This window comes from Anolis carolinensis, chromosome 4 (genome assembly GCF_035594765.1).
Source record: "Anolis carolinensis isolate JA03-04 chromosome 4, rAnoCar3.1.pri, whole genome shotgun sequence".
Classification (NCBI taxonomy): domain Eukaryota; kingdom Metazoa; phylum Chordata; class Lepidosauria; order Squamata; family Dactyloidae; genus Anolis; species Anolis carolinensis.
Genome location: NC_085844.1, coordinates 102,336,312 through 102,346,238, shown reverse-complemented (window position 1 = coordinate 102,346,238; position 9,927 = coordinate 102,336,312).

Sequence of the window (9,927 nt, the reverse complement as noted above, 5' to 3'; positions counted from 1 at the left end):
ACTCCAAGGCAAATCTATCATGTGGTTTACTGAGGTTGAGAGAGTGTGACTTGGCCAAGGTAACCCAGTGAGTTTCCATGACTGAGTGGGAGAACTGGACTTCGGACTCCAGAGTTTTATTCCAATGCTCAAACCACTACACCATGATGGCTCTCAAAATGGTTGAAGGAAAGCTGAAAATGTGTTGAAGCACAATTAAAGCCCTGGTAGACCGTAATGGCGCTCCATGCAGTCATGCCGGCCACATGACCTTGGAGGTGTCTACGGACAACGCCGGCTCTTCGGCTTAGAAATGGAGATGAGCACCAACCCCCAGAGTCAGACATGACTGGACTTAATGTCAGGGGAAACCTTTACCTTTACCTTAGACCGTGCAAACAGGATCGGCAAACTCCACCTCCTCCTAGATGAACTGAACCATCTAAACAGGCTCTACAGGCTAAAGACAGACATCAGGAGAGCTGCAGACCAAGCCTCAAGAGTAAAAACAAAAGATCCATCTAGAGGAAAAGTGGTCTTACCATACATCAAGGGAACCACTGACTGCATAGGGAAGCTGATGAAGAAATACAACCTATAAACAATTTATAGACCTACTAAGAAAATTATACAAATGCGCCATTCAGCAAAGGATAAGAAGGATCCTCTAATCACTGCAAGGGTCTACCGTATACCATGCAATTGTGGACAAGTCTACAATAGGGATCACCAAACAGCGCCCAAACACGAATCAAAGAACATAAAAGGTACTGCAAACTAATTAAACCAGAAAAGTCAGCTATGAGAGCACATGATGAACCAACCTGAACACATAATATTTCTGGACCATTCTGACAATCATGATGCCAGACTATACAGAGAAGCCATTGAAATCTACAAGCATGTAGACAATTTCAACAGAAAGGAGGAAACCATGAAAATGAACAAAATCTGGCTACCAGTATTAAGGAAAAACTAGAACCAAGACGGTAAATTAAGAATATTACTCAGAAACAGAGGAACTCTAGACAACAAGCAATCAAGGGCCAGTTAACACCTCCCAAGCAGACAAGAGTTCTTTCTCCCACCCTTGACATTCTACAGGTATAATATACACTCCACTTGCCTCACAGCCAACAGAACCTCTGAAGATGCCAGCCACAGATGCAGGCAAAATGTTAGGAGAGAATGCTGCTGAAACATGGCCATACAGCCCAAAAAACTCATAGCAACCCAGTGATTTCGACCATGAAAGCCTTCGACAAGATTTCTGACTCCCTATTGATCATAACTGATATGAATTTGCCTTACATTTTTAGATACAGTGTTCCCTCACTTATAACAGGGGTTAGGTTCCAGGACCACCCACAATAAGTGAAAATCCGTGAAGTAGGGACACTATATTTTAATATTTATACATTATTTTAGTAGTTATACACTATTTTAAGTCTTTATCAACCAATCATGGGGTGATAAATCGCCTTCTTCTCCTCCTGTTGCAGCTTGGGCTCCTTTTCTCTCCCTTTGGCTTCTCCTTCCTCCCTTCCTTAGGCTGTAAATTATATTTTTTTTATAATGTATAATAGTCTTTGAGTTTATTGAAAAACCACAAAACAGCGAATCCACAAAAAGTGAACCACGAAGTAGTGAGGGAACACTGTATATACTTAAAACACAGTATGCAATGAAGCCCTCAAAATGTATCAGTAAATTGTTCTTTCCCCAAAACTGTGTTCTTGAAGCCTGACTTAAAATATTAAGTCTGCAGCTTTTGAAAAGTCCTGAGAGATCGCCATAAAACTGAACCTGTATAAAAGGTAAAGGTTTCCCCTTGCCATTAAATCTAGCCGATTCCAACTTTGGGTGCTGATGCTAATCTCCATTTCTAAGCCAAAGAGTCTAGACGCTGCCTAGGTCATGTGGCCAGCATGACTGCATGGAGCACCACTACTTTCCCACTGAAGCAGTACCTATTGATCTACCCATATTCACATATCTTCAAACTGCTAGGTTGACAGAAGCTGAAGCTAGCAACGGGAGCTCACCCTGTCCCGCGGATTCAAATTGCCTACCTTCTGGTCAGCAAGTTCTGCAGCTTAGCAGTTTAACCCGCTGTGCCACCGTAGCCCCTAATAGAACCTGTCTTTTCCATCTTCATTGCTATGATACTTCATCTTGTAGATGGGAAGCTTCCCACCAGAGTGGAAATCATCTATCGGACAGATGACTAGCTATTTAACCTCAGCAGATTAAACCAAAGCCAAAACTAAGGCCACAGCAACATCTGTTATAGAATTCCAATATGCTGATGATAACGTTGTCTGTCCGCATTCAGAAGAAGACCTACTAGCCACTCTAAATACCTTTACAGAAGCATACGAGAAGCTCGGCCTCTCACTGAACATTGAGAAAACCAAAGTGCTCTTTCAGCAGGCACCAGCCAATCCCTTTGCAATGTCAGAAATACAGCTTAATGGTGTAACATTAGAAAATGTTGACAATTTCCGCTACCTTGGCAGCCACCTCTCCACAAAAGTCAAAATTGATACTGAAATACAACACCGCCTCAGCTCTGCAAGTACAGCATTCTTCTGAATGAAGCCAAGAGTGTTTGAGGATCAGGACATCCGTAGGGACACCAAGGTGATTGTTTATAAAGCTATTGTCCTCCCAACCCTGTTATATGCCTGCAAAACATGGATGGTCTACAGACGTCACACTCAACTCCTGGCACGATTCCATCGTTACCTTCAATAAATCCTACAAATCTCTTGGGAAGACAGGCGGACAAATGTCAGCATGCTGGAAGAAGCAAAGACCACCATCATTGAAGCGATTCTCCTTAGTCATCAACTCCACTGGAATGGTCACATTGTCTGATTGCCCAATCACCATTTCCCAAAGCAGTTACTGTTCTGTCACGTGCTGGGCCTGTAACTGATTGTCTTTTTGTGTAAGACGTATACTTTATGCCCAGCGGGAAGCCTAAAGAGAGGTTGTTGAGAATTTTCCTGAGCAAGGATAGTCCTTTGGGTCTTTAATGAGATAACAAAGTCTTTATTGATGAACAAATAATAAATCTTCAAGGAGTCAAATAACACTTCAAAGTTTCCTTAATAAACTGTTGGCCCTTTCAATCTTGTCCCCAGGGGACAGGCAATTGGCTTTGGATAACTGTGCTTTCTCTATAAGAAAATCCCCTTATAACCTCTCCCAAGCTGTCTATTATCTGGGCCTAGCTGATCTGGGACCCACTGCCGACTCCAAATGCGTCTGGGTATCGAGTGGACCTACCAGCCAAGGCTTGCAGATGTTTCAGCTGGGGTTCTGTGGATCTGTGGTGCTGTTCTCTCTCTCTGAGGTTTCTATGAAAACTTCAGGGCTGTTTCCCTCAGGAGCTGTGAGGCTTAGAGGCTGTGAGCTCTCAGCCAGAGCTTTTGGGACCTTTTCCCCTGGAATTCCTGTTTCTGATTTCTCGGATGTTCTGTATCCCCGGATGTTATTGAGATATGAAGCTTTTCTACGAGACGAGCTGGTCTACGTCCTATAGCATAGCTTCCTAAGTGAGACTGACTTAAAAATGGCTCCTTCCCTCCCAGAGCCCTGAACAAGGGGCGGAACCAAACTTAATGATGATTGACAGGCAGCCTGTCCTATGATTGCAAACATTTGCAGCAAGAAAGTGAAGTTGAAGGTTCTGGTACAGCCATATCAGCACAGTTACTATACTTCCAACTCAAGAATGGAAAGCTTTTTTGGTGGACAGGAAAAGAGATTTAAAGCTGGGCTTAAAGCTAACCTCAAAGACAGTGGAATAGACACTGAGAACTGGGAAGACCTGGTCCTTAATCCCTCTAACTAGAGGTCAGCTGTGACCAGCAGTACTGTGGAATTCGAGGAGGCATGAATGAAGAGCAAAAGGGAGCAATGTGCCAAGAGGAAGGTGCGTCAAGCCAACCCTGACCGGGACCGGAAACAGATATCCTCACTGTGGAAGAACATGTGGGTCAAGAACAGGACTACACAGTCACCTATGTACCCAATACCAAGACACTACACTTGGAGGGCCATCATACTCGGAAAAGGAGAGATCGCCTAAGTAAGTAAGTAGAACCTGTATAGATAAGGATTTTATCCAATGGTGAGACCACACTTGCAAAACTAATCCTAGGTATGTGACCACGTTTTCCTTCATTTTCACTCCTTTCTTCCCCACAGATCTATTATGGCTCTAGATTAGCTTATGTGTTTCAAATATCTTACAATGAAAAGAAAGGAATAGAAAGACTTTTGTTTGGAATTTTCCCAAAAGAAATAGCTCAGCCTATTAAAATTTTATTTCTACTATTCCCTGCAGGAATGTACTCTGCCTGCACAAACATTTGGCAAAATGACACTGGAGTGAAGCTTTTACTTTCAAGCCATCAGCATCCTGGAGTTTGGACTTTCAAAAGCATTTTTGAAACATTCTAAGTTATGCACAGTTTTAATGCAGGTCATCAACTGATATTATTAGAACATTCCAAGATGATAGATAACATGGGAAAACATTACGTGCATATGTGAGAGAGAAAAAACTATTCTGGTGTCTGAACAAAGAAACGTATAGGACAACATTCTCAACCTGGGGATCGGGACCCCTGGGTTGTATCACGAGGGGGGTGTCAGAGGGGTCGCCAAAGACCAGCATTTACTGTTTGTCATGGGGGTTCTGTGTGGGAAATTTGACCCAACTCTATCATTGTTGGGGTTCAAGGGGCTCTTTGTAGCTGAACTACAAATCCCAGCAACTACAGCTCCCAAATGGCAATGTCTATTTTCCCCAAATGCCACCAGTGTTCAATTTGGACATATTGAGTATTTGTATCAAATGTGGTCCAGATCCATCATTGTTTGAGTCCACAGTGTTCCCCTGATGTACAACTCCTGAACTACAACTCCCAAACTCAAGGTCAATGCCCACCAAACCCTTTCAATATTTTCTGTTGGTCGTGGGAATTCTGTGTGCCGAGTTTGGCTCAGTTCAATCGTTGGTCAAGTGCAGAATGCTCTTTGATTGTAGATGAATTATAAATCCCTGCAACTACAACTCCCAAATGACAAAATAATTCCCCCTGCCCCCAGTATTCAAATTTCGGCGTATCGGGTATTTGTGCCAAATTTGGTCCAGTGAATGAAAATACATCCTGCATATCAAATATTTACATTACGATTCATAACAGCAGCTAAATTACAGTTTATAGTTTTATAGTTGGGGGTCACCACAACATGAGGAACTGTATTAAGGGGTTCACGGCATTAGGAAGGTTGAGAACCACTGGTTTAGGTGACATCACTTTAACTACCATGGCTCCATGTTAGGTGTATGTAGTTTGGTGAGGCACCAGCATTCCATGACAGAGACAGCTACAGACCTTGACATTATGTTTAGTCGAGTTTGATTCTGATTCAGGTGGTGGTGCTCATCTCAATTTCTAAGCCAAGGAGCCAGCATTGTCCATAGACACCTCCAAAGTCATATGGCCGGCATGACTGCATGGAGCGGTTACCTTCCCACTGAAGCAGTACATATTAATCTGCTCACACTTACATGTTTTCGAACTGCTAGGTTGGCAGAAGCTGGGGCTAACAATGGAAGTTCACCCTGTCTCGTGGATTAGAACCACTGACCTTCCGATCAGCAAGTTCTGCAGCTTAGCAGTTTAACCCGTTGCGCCATCACAGCTCTGATAAAGTGGTGCAAAACTGCATTAAATCTTGTAATGGTTAAACTATGGGTACATCCACACTGTGGTGCAAAACTGCATTCAATCTACAATGTGGATGCACCCCAAGTTTAACTATTAAGTCTTATACGCGCATCACAAACAGGTCTAAATTCAAAAGCAGTGCCTGGGAAACACTTTTGTTCCAGAGTTCAGAAGGCAGAACAGCAAAAGAACACATCTTTCCTTAAGCAGTTCTGTTTTAGCTGATTTTTCCTTTACATAAACACTAGCTGGGGCCCTGGCGGTGCCCAGCGTATTTGAAAAAGGCATTATTTGTATTTGAATGTTAGGTATTCTCAGTTTAGAGTGGGTGAACTACAATTACCAGAATCGTGCTTCAATCCTCCCCAAACTCTGCCAGTATTCAAAGTTGGCCATTTTGGGTCTGTGTAGCAAGCATGGTCCAGATCTGTGATTGGCTGGTCATCGCCTAGCTGCAATGCTCTCTGGATGGGGGTGAACTACTACAACTCCCAGATTCCCAGGGCAATTGTCCCGAAACATCTGTCAGTATCCACAGCAGGCAATGTTAAGTCTGTGTGCCCAGTTTGGTCCAGATTTGTCATTGGCTGGGTTCAGTGGTCTTTGGATGCAGGTGAACTACAAATCCCAAAAGCAAGGCCCATTCCCACAAACACCTGCAGTATGTTCAGTTGGTCATGAGGCTTCTCTGTGCAAATTTTGGTCCCGGTCCATTGTCGGTGGGGGTCAGTGTTTCTTTAGATGCAGGTGAACTATAACTCCCTTTCCCCCAGACTTGTCCAATATGTTGTATTGGTTATGGGAACTCTTTGTGCCAAGTTGGATCCTGGTCCATCATCGATGGGGTTCGATGGCAGGTGAACTATAAATCCCAGTACCTACTACTCCCAAATGTCCAGGCCAATTCCCCTCCAAACCCACCAGTATTCAAATCTGGGCATATCGGGGATGCATGGCAAGCGTGGTCCAGACCCATCATTGTTTGGGTTCATAGCATTCTGGGTCTAGGTGAACTACAAGTTCTATAAATTCCCCAGTAGGAGTCACAATGTTCTGACTTGATGCAGGGTAAACTACAACTTCAATCCCCCAGACTCCTCTAGTAAGTTTAGTTGTTCCTCAATTCTGCTCTGTTTGTTATGCAGACAAATTTGAAATGGAAGGGCAGTAGGCGGGATCATGCAAATTCCACACCAATGGAGAAGCCTGGGATGTCTGCCTATGGTGCAAGGGCAAGGGGCATGTAAATTCCCCAAGCAATGGAGAACCCTGGGATGCCTGCCTGTGGTGGAAGAAAAAGCAAAATCTAGGATGAAATGGTCCCCAAATGAAAGCATTCCTTGGGTGGTGGGCCGTAGTGTTTGGGGAGGACATTGGCAGGGGTTTGGCTACATGTTCATGGAGGCTGTCTGTGTGAGCGGACACCCGTGCCACATACACACGTACGGGTTTTCGCTTTTATTGTGGATTTAGATTAGATTAGATAGATTAGATATAGAAAGAATATAGAATATAGTATAGAATAGAATATAGAATAGAATATATAGATAGATATAGAATATAGAAGATATAGTAGATATAGATTGTTTCTACTTTTCATAAACCAGCTCCAGCGAAGCTCAGTTAAAACATTTTTTTGAAAATGGTCAATGACATCTTGTGGTAAACCATGGGAATTAAACTTCTTTTGGTGTTTCATTTCCTTCTGTTAAATAAAAGGGTAGAGTTTTCATATATTATGTATGTGCCTTCAGATCCTTGCTTATTTGTGGCAGCTCCATGAATTTCACAGGGTTTTATTAGCCAAGGAATCCTTGGAGGTGGTATCATCAGTTTTTTCTTCTGAAATAAAGCTGAGAACACCCGATATTGGTTGGAGGTTTCCCATCCAAGGATCAACCCTACTTAGCTTCCAAGATCAGAGAAGATCTGGTGCCTTAAGGATGTTTAGGCTCCCTTCTGTGGCTAGCAAATCGTAGAATCATAGAGTTGGAAGAGACCTCGTAGGCCATCCAGTCCAACCCCCTGCCAAGATGCAGGAAAATCGCATTCAAAGCACCCCCAAAGGATGGCCATCCAGCCTCTGCTTAAAAGCCTCCAAAGAAGGAGCCTCCACCACCTCCGGGGCAAAGAGTTCCACTGCTGAACAACTCTCAAAGTGAGGAAGTTCTTTCTAATGTTCAGGTGACATCTCCTTTCCTATATGTTGAAGCCCTTGTTCGGCGTCCTAGGCTCCAGGGCAGCAGAAAACAAGCTTGCTCCCTCCTCCCTATGACTTCCCCTCACATATGTATGTCTCCTCTCAGCCTTCTCTTCTGCAGGCTAAACATACCCAGCTCTTTATGCTGCTCCTCATGGGCTTGTTTTCCAGACCCTTGATCATTTTAGTCGCCCTCCTCTGGACACATTCTAGCTTGTCGACATCCCCCTTAAATTGTGGTGCCCAGAAACTGGACACAGTGTCCAATCCAAGTCCAAGCTGAATTGGACTTAGATGAAAATAAATAGAACAATGGAACGACAAATAAGATGCTTTTCGAACAACATCAGGATTTACAGATTTAGACTTACAATTGACTGAACAAGAAGAAATGATGGAAATAAATAAATAAATAAATAAAATAAGATAAACTTTTCATTTATATTACGACCACCGCTAGGATTGTTTTCGCTAGAGAATGGAAACAGGAATCAGCCCTACCAATTGAGGAGTGGGTGGAGAAGATAAGAGAAATAAAGGATATGGACAAATGGACTTTTTTGTTGAAGAAAAATACAGGCAAGATAATGAAAAGAACAAATTGGGACGATCTTCAGGACTATCTGGATAATTTGAGAAAATGAAGATTACGAGAGACAATTTTACTATTTTTTTTCTTTAGTAAGAAAAAATATTATTGAATAATAAGAAAATATTATCCAAGAAGATGGAATGGCAGTCACTTTTTTTGTGGGTACAGTAGAGTCTCACTTATCCAACATAAACGGGCCGGCAGAACGTTGGATAAGTGAATATGTTGGATAATAAGGAGAGATTAAGGAGAAGCCTATTAAACATCAAATTAGGTTATGATTTTACAAATTAAGCACCAAAAACAACATGTTATACAACAAATTTGACAGAAAAAGTAGTTCAATGTGCAGTAATGTCATAGTAATTACTGTATTTACGAATTTAGCACCAAAATATCACGATGTATTGAAAACATTGACTACAAAAATGCGTTGGATAATCCAGAATGTTGGATAAGCGAATGTTGGATAAGTGAGACTCTACTGTATATTTTTGTAGATTGTAGACTTTTATCTTTCTCTCTTTTTCTTACTTTTCTATAGCTTGGTTGTTCTCACCCTTTCAATGTAGTATAAAAAAATTAATAAAATTCTTTAAAAAAGAAAAGAAAAGAAAAGAAACTGGACACAGTGTGATTCCAGGTGTGGTCTGACCAAGGCAGAATAGAGGGGCAGCATGACTTCCCTGGATCGAGACACTATACTCCTATTTATGCAAGTCAAAATCCCATTGGCTTTTTTTTTGTCGCCACATCACATTGTGGTCACCACAATATGAAGAAATGTATTAAGAGGCTGCGGCATTAAGAAGGTTGAGAACCACTTCTCAACCTGTGAGTCCCCAGGTATTTTAGCCTACAACTCCCAGAGATCCCAGCCAGTTTACTAGCTGTTAGGATTTCTGGGAGTTGAAAGCCAAAACATCAGGGGACCCACAGGTTGAGAACCACTCATCTACACTGTACAATAAATGCAGCTTGACACGGCTTTGACTGCCATCGCTTCCTACTGTGGGATCCTGAGATTGGCAGTTTCATCTTTGGCAGAGGAGACAAAAGACCTTGTGATTCCATCGCACTGAGACGTGGCATCAAAGCGCATTAATTCCTCAGTACAGACACAGAGGGACTGTTCCAATCAAACCCGCTTAAAAGTCCAGACCAGGGGTCCCCAAACATTTTAAACAGGGGGCCAGTTCACAATCCTTCGGACCATTGGAGGGCCGGACTATAGTTGGCCACTGAGCAGTAATAATTAATAATAATAATAACAATAATAAAAAGAGGGTTGGCAGAGACCCTTTGGGCCATTTAGTCCAATCCCCTTTTGCCTTTGTGCACCGAAAGCACAAGCACAGCACCCCTGACAGATGGCCACCCAGCCTCAATGTTAATAATAATAATAA